The sequence below is a fragment of the Eleutherodactylus coqui genome, chromosome 4 (genome assembly GCF_035609145.1).
Source record: "Eleutherodactylus coqui strain aEleCoq1 chromosome 4, aEleCoq1.hap1, whole genome shotgun sequence".
Lineage (NCBI taxonomy): Eukaryota > Metazoa > Chordata > Amphibia > Anura > Eleutherodactylidae > Eleutherodactylus > Eleutherodactylus coqui.
In genome coordinates, this window is record NC_089840.1 from 68,354,909 (window position 1) to 68,364,159 (window position 9,251).

Sequence of the window (9,251 nt, forward strand, 5' to 3'; positions counted from 1 at the left end):
GCCACTCACATTGCCTTTTTGATATAGAGGGGGGTAGCTGCTTGGTGTATACTCCCACACAGAGTGGATACAAAGTGGCAAACCTTATGATACATGTAGTGCACCATGCAGACCAGCAACCTATTAATGACGGCATAATAATTTAGCGGGTTGCCCTGCACCATAAAAAGTGAACCACATTGGCACTGCCACCCTGGGCTCCCCCTGGCATTTTAAAGCCGCACAAAAAAACCCACAAAAAAACATGCTGTCGCCAGATGTTCTTTAAAAACCAATAGGGAAATATAAAACGCACTATAGGGCTCCAACGCACTTGCGTTTTTTTAATGCTGCATTTTTTTAACGCAAATGTCAATGGGACTTTCTTATGTTAAAAACGCATCGCACAAAAATCACAAAGCACAAACTTGCGATGCATTTTAACATTAGAAAGTCCATTGACATTTGCATTAAAAAACGCAGCTTTAAAAAAATGCTAGTGGGTAGTAGCCCTAAACATTGCATTTTATGTTGCATTTTATTCACTTGTGCTGCTGTTTTTCTTTCAAGGTCAGTGGCTTTTGTTTCAAAACACAGAATGCTCTAGGTGGGACTTTTTTTTCTATGTATTTTCTAAAAGGCATCATTATATGAAGGTAAATGTAAAAATGAAATTCATTGCAGTTTTTACTTTGTTAGAGGAATGGAGGATCAGTGTTCCATACTGAATAAATGAAGCACCAACCTCTTAATGCACGCAGTAGAAAATGTTCAATATAATTACATACACCGTTTTCGAAAATTAAACAAAAATTCCTGCGAGATATGCCTTAAACAGCACATTCAGCTATGCAGCAAATGTACTGCATGTACCCGATGAACCATAGCACTGAACCACTGACAGGTGAAGAGAAGAGTACTGATTATGTATATTGTGACAATAACACCTGTCAAAGGGTTGAATATATTAGGCAGCAAATGAACAGTCAGTTCTTGAAGTTGATGTGTTGAAAGAAGGAAAATTGGACAAGTATAAGCATCCAAGTGACAAGGGACAAATTGTGATGACAAGATGATTGCGTCAGAGCATGTCCGAAACAGCAGGTCTTGTGAGGTGTTCCTGGCACCAATCAAAAGTTGTCCAAGACAGTACAACTAGTGCTCATAGGTGTCCAGCGCTCATTGATGCAGAAGAAGGAATGGTTAGCCTGTCTGATGCAATCCCACAGAAGAGCTACGGCAGCGCAAATTGCCGAAAAACTCACTGCTGGCTATGATAGGAAGATGTCCGAACACATAGGCAATTATAGTGTGCTACAGTTGCATCGCTGCAGACTAGTCAGAGTGCCCATAGTGACATCTGTCCACCGAAACAATGCCTAGATTGGGTATTTGCACATCGGAAATGGACCAGGAAGTAATAACAGAAGGAGGCCTGGTCGAATCATTTTTCTTTCACGTTACGTGGATGACTGGGTGTGTGTGTGAATGTTGCTTCTTGGAGAAAGAGATCGTACTAGGATATATTGTGAAAAGAAGATAAGCTAGCGGAGTATAATCTGGGCATCATCCTATTGGGAAAAATTGGGTCCTTGCCTTTATGTGGATGTTACTTTGACATGTACCACCTACCTAAATAGTGTTGCAGACCAAGTGTGACCCTTGATGGCTTTGATATTTCCCACTGGCAGTGGGCTCTTTCAGCAGAATAATGCTATCTCCCATACTGTAAAAAATAGTCGAAGTGTGGTTTGAGGAACTTGGTCTCCAAGTTTCCCAAATTTAAATTTGAACAATTGTGTGATGTGCTGCATAGTTAGTGGGTTCCAAACAAGCGGACGCCAAAGAACATGCAATCAAGGCAGATACAAACAGGCACATGGAAGAACTAAAAGAAGTGGTCAAGGATAGGAAAGCTTGGAGAACGATGATCCATAAAGTGATTAAAAGTTGGCCTCAACTGAACGGATAATCATCATCATCATGTTATGCGCTAGAAAAACAAGTCCAATCTACAGAGGCCCCAATTCGCAACTGACAAGACATAGGTTTCTTGTGAAATTAAGTAAACCTTATTGTTTATTTCACGTAAGGGGAAACAAATGATTTATAATGTCTCCCTAGAATACTCATATTTTTGTGAACAATCTACTAAGCTCCTTAAAGGGGTTGTCTCATTTCTAGCAGTTTTGTCTTCTGTACATTGCACAGTGGCCCAGGTTGGTACTGCAGGTTGAGTCATATTCAAGTTAATACCACGTTTCCCTGACAATTAAACACTGTCTTATATTAATTTTCCCCCCTAAAGAGGCACAGTGTCTTATTTTTGGGGGTGTCTTAATACTCACCTACAGCCGGTGTTCAGGTCCATTGAAGGACATCATTGAGTGGCTGTAATTGGTTAATCGAGCACCGGATCTGATTGGCTGATACGGCGCTCAATAAACCAATCAGAGCAATCGGTTGCTGGGGGCGGGGTATTCAAGCCCCGCTACCAAGAAGAAATGCTCTGTCGGCATTCAGGAGTACATGGAAGACTGCAGCAGCAACGGAGGCTACCGCAGGCCGTCTACTAGGTGATTATAGCTTTTTTCCCCATGTAGTGTAGCTAGGGCTTATTTTGGGGGGAGGGCTTATATTTCAGGCCCCTCTACCCATGAAAAACAGGGTAGGGCTTACTATTGGGGTGGGTCTTATTTTTAGGGAACCATGGTAAGACTGAGCCTGCAGTACCAACATGGGCTACTGCGCAATGTACAAAGCTGTATGATTCCTGCAGCAAAAAAGCTAGTAATTAGACAACTTATTTAATGTTTTGCATGAAAACTACTAGGTGCAATGTTTACCTCTTTCTAATCAACAGTCATTTGTATTGTAGATAACTGAACAAGTAAAAGCAAAAACACTACGTTTAGTAAATGTACCCACCCTGAGTGTCAACCATGGCCAGGAAAAGTGGCAGTGACCCCAGACTGCTTACTAACTGAGCATTTTCCATTTCTAAATGCATTCTGGATCACAGGGTGTCACAAGGCTCTTCTGACATCTCCATCCAACTGGAATTTTAATGACTGTTTTGCACATTCTAGTTCAATGTTATTAGGGCATCTTTTCAATGTTCTAAGATAAAGTAAAGTTCTCCTTATGACTGGGGCTGGATATAAGCTTGACAAAAAATGCAATTGCCCCAAAGGCCACTACAATCCTTTCTCATCATTGGCTTAAAGGAGTTCCCTGAGGTAATTGGTGGCAGTGGGTAACATTGGGAGGATGCAACCAATAGAAGGCCTGACAAGGACATCATTGAAGTCATTCTATAAACCTGTCAGAGGTTTCTACATTACAAGCCCACATGACAGGTTATTGGGATGTCACCAGACCTTGTGGTGAGGTGACGTCACCAGTCAGATGATGCTATGCCAGACTGCCAAAATTTGGTCAGCGCCGTGGTGAGCATACCTCTTTTATATAATTTTGAGCGCAGGGGCCCAAGACAATATAAATAACTAAGTCAGAAAACCCCATTTAAAGAGTAACTTTTTTATTTTATTTTTTTACAAACTTTCGACATGTCAGAGGAACACCCAAGCACCGTGACCCTCTGGCTGTCTCCACTGCCTGTTGGCTTCTCTGGGCAACTGAAGACAGATGCATAGAGGTGTATAGAAGAAGTTTATAGACCTCTATGAGTTTGTCTTCAGCTGTCGAGAGGAGCTGCAAGCAACAAAGACAGCTGAACGGGAACAGTGCTTAGGTAAGCACTGCAGCTCAATCATTGTAGCGATCAGCGTGGGTCTCAGCAGTGGAACCTCCACTAAGTAAAACTTTTGACATATCACTCTGAATTGGCATTGTCCAGTGTATTACTTCGCTAAAATCGAGACAGTTTTGTGCAAGTGCTACTTTTCATTTTCCCACACAAGTTTTCCAAGGGGCCTTCACAAACCACGATTCGGGCCTGGTGGTAACAGGTAACTTCAAAGAACACTTGTCAGCTTTTGTTTTGCTTGCTATAAGAGTAGTCTCATAAAGACAACCCCTGTCCAGTTACAGCCGAGTACAAAAGACTGCTCCAGCTCTGTCATATTACATGGCATGTAATAATATACTTGGCAGTAAACTATTATAATAGTATTATAATACTGATACTATGTATGTCCGAACAACATTTAGTGTCTATAACAGCAGATTACAAGGAGTTGTACTTTCAATTGATTGCCAGGGCATGTGCCTATAGAGAAGTTTTTTGTTTTTTTTTACTGCGACAATATCAGTTTTTTAGCACTAATCATAATGAGGTTCTGGAAAAATCTGATGCTCAGTAAGTTGTGATACAGGAGTTTTCTTATTACATCTCAGGTGTGCCCCCAGATAATTAATCAAATAATACAAGATAGCCCGAATAATTTTCTAAAGCCTTGTGAATGTTAAAGGAGGCAACTGCCATGTATCTAATATCTGAGGGACATGCTTTTAGATGCAAACCCTTGTTTTTTAATTTCTTTGAATCATAGAAGGGCTCCATATACATTAGGGAAAAGTTGTCTGAACCCAATGATTTCAGCAAGAGTGAACTACCATCATATGTACATGGAGGCTTCCTGACTCTCCCCTGACAGCTGATGTCAGGGAAAAGAAGGAAATGGCACATTGAATTCCAATGCCCTATCCTTTTGTTCTCACTGAAGATATACCTCCACCAGAGGTATCTGGCAGGGGCTTAGGATACTTTCACATGGGATGATTATTGCTACTGTTCTTTCACACAGGAGTGCTGATTGCTCACTGAATGAAAGTGCAGCGTATCGGAGATCTCTGCCAGTTGTTCGCCTCAATTCAGAGTAAACATGCAGTCATTCATAGATAAACAACTGCCTGCTTAAACAAACCAACAGTCGCTTGGTTTTTAGGTGAGCTAAAAACTAAGCAACTCCGATAAGTGAACGATTTTTGATTGCCCTGTTGAGTCCCATGTTTACAAAAGGACAGCAGTCACCCGTAATTGCTCTTTTGAATGATTACTTGGGTAACTATTGGCAAAAGTACCAATACTCTCCTCTGTCCATGGAAAATATAAGAATGCTCAGCCAAACTGAGTGTTCGTGTGTATGGGAAGTCTAGCTGCCGGCCAAACAAGTGTTCAGCCAACAGCTATTCGAGGTGTATGGGCACCTAAAGTTTCCTAAAAGCATGGTTACTGAATTGCCTACAAACAAAAGTGATGGCGTTATATTTGTATAGGGCACAAATACGTCGTCCCTTATAGATGCCACCAACATATCAGACTAAGATGTAATAAATGCATAAAGGACCAACGCAGACATACTATAACACTAGAATGTAGGAAAACTAGATAGGGCAAATAACAGTAATAAGAACTACAAGACTGAGAATGTTATCCCTACCCAACTTTGGTATGACAAATCCTGCCTAGAAGCAAGGCGATTTCCCAGATAAGGACAGCCCCACATCAGTTACCAAGGGGGCTTAGTCTGTTCCTAGATCGGGGAACGGGAAAAGGTTCAATGCAGTAGGAAATAGTAATGTATATAACAGTTTAAATAGTTGCAAGTACCTAGCTGACCGGAGTCTGCTGCTTTGCTGAACAGTTTAGGGAGGACAATAACTAGTGGCCATGTAGAGGCGGGCCAAAAATAAAAACACTTTCATTATGGATGATTGGCTGGCTAGAGAAAACACCTCCCTGTTGGCCAATCAATCCATACATCACAAGAGATGTTGCAGAAGGGTTGCCATAAAGGGTACCTGACATACCTAGCCCACTAAGGAATTTCTGACATACGGCACCTCAGGGGCCTTCTGCAGTGACAGGAAGATAGCACTCATTGCGCCCAACTCCAAATTACAGAGCACCTTTGCCACTTGCACGAGCATGTGGGCCAGGGCTGATGCCGTGACTTCACCCCAGCTCCACTACCTGATTGCGGCAACAGACCAGTTCTCTATAAGCTTTCAAGTAGCCAGCTAGCCTATAAATTCACATACTGGGGAATTCTTCGAGATGTGTGAGCACAGATCTCTATTGATCCCTCACTGACAAGTAGAATCCTTAGAAACAATTTAAAAGCATAGCAGAAAAATCTGATTAATAAGAAAATAAGGAGATCAGATGCAAAATGTAGACTGGGCTCTAAACAATGTAACCAATACAACCCTATTAATGTAACTCAGAGTAACGTAAAGTGACGAGACTAAAAGACTGCCTCTATAAATGTTTTCAATAGCTCATGGGCTGCCATCTACCATTGGACTCAGGGTGTTACACTGAGTGTCTGATTGATCTTTCCAAACAGTAAGTCTACTATGTTCGGCTCATGAGGAAAGTTAAAGCAAAACAAAGCAGTGAAAAAGATAGCTTGGGAATACTTCTCAGAAAAGGATCCCAGGAACTTAAGGATGCAATATGAAGCTGGACTTTAGAGACTATCTGACCCTGTCCACTGTTGTGAAGATGACAACATAACATTGGCCCCATAAGTACCACATAGGTGAATTCTAGTAGTTTATGGCTTAAAGGGAAAGTCATAGAAATAGATGTAAAAACACAACACCAATTGTAATAAATAACAGGATGAACCATTTGCTCTGCTATAGATTTTGCTTCTCTTCAGATGCCAAATTGGTATAATGTAACTTTCAAATTAGGATTAAATAAAGACACATATAGTTTACTACTAGCCCCATATAGATCTACATATAACACGAGTTCTGCTGCTACACCTATCCTTTATGCTTGTTCAAGGCTCAAAAGCCACACAGTAATAAGCAATCATGATACTAATGCCAAAAGAATAAGTTTATGCAGTAAAAAAGGCAGTTTCCCAGAATTTTAGTCATGTTCTTTGTCACTGTCATGCCATAATATTCTGTTTTCTCAGGGCAAATAGCAAATTAATGCATATTATTATCATTTCTCATTTTAGAACTTTCCGTAAGGCAATTTCAAACTGGCACTTTGAGCTCATTATATATTGGTAATATATTTTTTTTGCGCTATAATTCACATTGCCAGATCATTTTTTTATATATACTGTTTAAGAAGGTTAATTTACAATCTTGCCCAGAAACACTAAATCAAAATCTACACGTAATGGAGAGATTAAATATGATTTAGAACAATGACTTAATGGATGCCCTCTCTGCTAGTCAATGTTTTTTTTAAGCAATTTTAGAAATTATGGATTTCCCCATGGATTTTAGCAAGTTTAGCGCAAAATCTACTTAGTTTTGGAAAATATATCACATTGTCTTGATTATTTGTCATTGACTAAGCCTTAGTCAAATAAGGAAAACTTCAGGTTTTCAGTAATGTACTACAAAGCATTAAAATGATGCGTAAACACACTTCTCATTGGAAGCATAAATTGGTAATCTTGGCACTAAGGAGACTTGATAAGGGCTGGCATCTCTCCCTGGCACGTAGTGAGTTAAATAACCATTCAGAATGTGTTACATTCACATGTATTATTGTACTGTTCTCTGCAGCCTGGGCTTCTTAAAGAAACACAACTCCCATAAGGAGATGCAATACAGAAAAAAAGACAAATTGTCGCCCTGCAAAGCTTAAAAAATAGCTGCATTTAACCCATTTCCTTAACAAGACACAGTTATTCGCCCTGTGCGCTCATGATCTGCAATTATCATTTGCATTCTATTTCTATACTGTCAGCCATGTACTGTACATAGCCTTTTTTTTTCCATAATCAACAGTCACACGTCGGAAAGCAGGGAAGGCTTATGGGAAGGTAATGAGTGCAATGGATGGGAATCATAAATACAAAGAGCTAACCGCGCCTGCCAATGAGTGCGAACAATCTGCATACTCTATGATAGTGACGAGTTTGAATAGACTTACAATGTGTCATTAGCTGATTCAACAGGAAAAGGCGCATAGAAGTAAAGCACGCTTACTGACAGATGCTGAACTTTAATAAAAGGCTTAATACACTATGTAAAATATATAAGAATACCAAAAAATCATTTTCTACTTCTAATTGGACGATGGATAAAAAGTGGAGGGAAATATCGTAGCTCAGAGTTATGGCATGGCGCATTCGCTTGCATCCCATAAAGCACTTTGAGACTTTTTGATGTAGTTTGGGACACTTATGGTATGTCTAAAAACTATTTAAGACGCATAGACTAAAAAAAAAAGTGACATTTTCAAGTATACTAAATTACAGCAAAGGACTGTTGGAAATATTTGTTGTATATTATTAGACTTTTTAACCACAATTGAGACATATTATGGCATTTATTATTATACCCAATGCCCAAAATATACAATGTTCTGACTATTTAAAGCAATGTGAGATGAATTAAGCCACATTTTCACTATAACCTCAATGTATCTGCTATTATATTACAAATTCTGAAATCCTGTAGCAAATCCTTCCAACACAGAATAAGATTATTTGTAAACACTGCTATGTAAAAGTGGCCTCTTTGGCTACAATGTAACATTCCAAGCACAACAGTCAGTGCATTCATAAATAGTGCAAGTTGGCAGAGAAGAGTACGCTGATATCCACAGATGGACACAGAAAACTTACCTGTGAGCTATAGGAGGAGGAAAAAGTAACACTCCAATAGGCTATGCAGAATGAGAGGCTAAATCCAGCTCCCTGTGGCATGCCATGCCAGCCTCTTGTGCCCATGCACAGGGTGAGATGTACTCAGTAGTCACACAGTGCTCTGTGCCTGCATTCTGTGTGCTCCACTACCTCCAGCTGTTTATATCAGTAACTAACCGAGCAGCAAGCAAGAAGCCCCAATCCGCGCATGCTCAGTGCTGCCCTTCACTGCTGCTGCCATCCCCTCGCTGCCATCTGCGGGGTCCTAGCGACCACTGCTGACCACAGCGTAGGGGATGCAGGAGGTGAGACAGAGCCCGCACAGCTGCGCTGCAGATGCCACCCCGCCGCCGCCGCACCTGGGACTGTGCACGGCTCCGGAGCTCCAGCGGGTGCAGGGCTGGGGGGCTCCAGCTTCATCAGCACTGAGGGGAGGACATAGGTATGGCATAGGACGGGACAGATGGGGGAGCTGCTGCTGCCGATGGGTGCAGAACACTCATTAGGGATGAAGAGCTAATTACTATTATCACATTGTGAGCATGCGAAGAAATGCAGCATCTTGTTGGAAAGTAGATTAAAATCATGTATGATATAATAATAAGGCTGCTTCCTCCCCAGCGTTAGGGTCAGTTCAGCCCAGAGAGAAACTGATATGAAAAGTAAAAAAAAAAACTT

The 9,251-nt window shown here is 40.9% G+C and overlaps 1 protein-coding gene across 1 annotated transcript in view; it reads right to left on the reverse strand.

Moving 5' to 3' along the window:
* The window catches only part of WSCD1 (WSC domain containing 1), a 253,925-nt gene extending 245,206 nt beyond the window's left edge, over window positions 1–8,719 (reverse strand). Inside the window, exon 1 of the mRNA XM_066599620.1 lies at window positions 8,553–8,719. The gene's annotated coding sequence lies outside the window, so the exon portion shown is untranslated. The remainder of the gene's footprint in view (window positions 1–8,552) is intronic.
* Window positions 8,720–9,251: the final 532 nt, after the last annotated feature.